Source organism: Aplysia californica, unplaced genomic scaffold (assembly GCF_000002075.1).
Source record: "Aplysia californica isolate F4 #8 unplaced genomic scaffold, AplCal3.0 scaffold00645, whole genome shotgun sequence".
NCBI lineage: Eukaryota > Metazoa > Mollusca > Gastropoda > Aplysiida > Aplysiidae > Aplysia > Aplysia californica.
Window position 1 is genome coordinate 27,831 of NW_004797915.1, and position 2,104 is coordinate 29,934.

The following is a 2,104-nucleotide window of genomic DNA, read 5'->3' on the forward strand; positions in this document are numbered from 1 at the left end:
GGGTGGTGATAGGGTTGGACTGGGAAAATGATGAACTTTCAATTCTATTGACATCCTTACATAACAAAGGTAAATAGGAGATAGTAACGTACAAAATGTATTAAGCCAGCACAAGTTTGGGAGAAAAAAAAGAGTTGAAGGATTATACTCAAAAACTGCCAAGTTAATTTTAATGGACTTCATCAAAGACTTCGTGTCGACGACCCATTGCCCAGCCCGATCACTTGCGTCGCTGATTGCTCAGCAGGGGCCGGTCCCCATCAGAAATATCTCAAATGTAACATCAAATTGTAAAGTTGACTCACAATTTTGTGTGTGTTATTGTGTGAGTCTATAAACAGTCATCTATTTACCACACACTTCTGTTTTAACCATTATTTTGGCCATGAAAAGCAATCAACTTATTAATATGCAAAGATGATAATATACGCTAACTCAAAGTCTATGACGAAACTGAAAGATTCCGGTGAAACACCGATGTCTAGATGTGAGTTTAATTTACGTGTGGAGGGGATTTTTGATCAAGTCGCTTCATTAGAATGACGAAGTTCTGTCTGACACTTTGTTGGCCTTTTTGAGTTACCGAGGCCATGAGGTCAGAAACCAATGTGAGGCAGCGCGGTGGAATCAGGCTCTCGTCAATTTTGGGGCATGTACAGTTATTGTTATATCATTTTAAAGCTTGTTCACTTGTCTTTATTTGGATGAAAGAAATATCTATTTATTTTAAATACAAGTCAAAATATTTGAGAATGAAGGAGGTGGGGGTCACCTGTTTTCAGAGGTAAAATTAGTGAAAAATGGCTGCAAAAGATTGCATTTTTTGTACCTTTAATCAACGTTTTTCAGAAAAATGCACACATAAATGAGTTATTTAATGGGCGTGAAGGTGTTGAGCCCAAAAACAAAAATTTGATAAAAGTTCACAAACCTGCGGAAAAATGCAAGTTTCTTCACTTTGATTATTTTGACAAGAGCCTGATTCCACCACGCTGCCTCACAAATGTTCTTTCTTCTCTATCAAGATCGTCCAATACGCATGTTGCGATTTTTTTTAAATGACCGACTTGCTACGATATTGTCTCGGCTGTAAACCTTTTAAAATCTGTAGAAACCACCCACTGGGATTTTTTAAATTAATATTTAAGGAATTTTCTAGAATACAGTTTACAGGTGTTTAAAAAAATATTGACACAAGTCATTGGGCAAAGTTGGAGACTTTATTTACGGTAGTTGAGGAGATATTTGTCGGGCAGCATGGTGAAATCAGGCGCTCGTCAAAATAATGAAAGTCTTTTTTTTAATGGCATTTTTTGGCGGGTTAAAATTGTTTTATCAAATGTCTGTTTTCTGGTTCAACACCTTTCATGCCCATTAAAGAGCACTTTTCTGTGTGAATTTTACTGAAAAATGTTGATTAAAGAAGAAAGAAATGTAAATTTTCAGTTTCCACAGATTCTGAAGCTAAAGAAATATTTCAACTCTGGCGGCCATTTTCTCGCTAATTTTACGTCTGAAACCAGATGACCCGCACCTCCTTCAATCTCCCATATCTAGACTTCTATTCAATATTGATGGATATTATTTTCACCGCAAACAAGGAAAATGAACAGGCCTTAAGATGATACCATCAACTCCGTATGTCCCAAAATTGACGAGAGCCTGATTCCACCGCGTCATGCCACATTTGACAAAAAGTTGCGCCTCCAATTTTTGACCGCACTGTCGTAAAACTCAACAGTTGTAATTGAACATGGTTTTCTTCCCCTCAGGATGGGTTCCGGACCTTGAAGAGCATGGTGCCGAAGTATGAGCAGACCTCAGGTCGGGACAGTAAGGCAGACATCTTGTTTAAAGGTGAGCGATCTCAGTGTGTGCGTGTGCGTGTTTGTGTGTGCATGTTTGTGTGTGTTGGGAGGTGGTGGTAGTGGGTGTGTATGGGTGTGTGGATGTGGATGAGTGGATGTGTGTGTACATTTGTTAATTTGTGTGTGTGCGTGCGTACGTGTCTGTATGTGTGACTCCGTGTGTGTGTGTGTGTGTGTGTGTGTTTGTGCATGCGCGTGTATGTGTGTGTCTGTGTTTGTGCATGCGCGTGTATGGG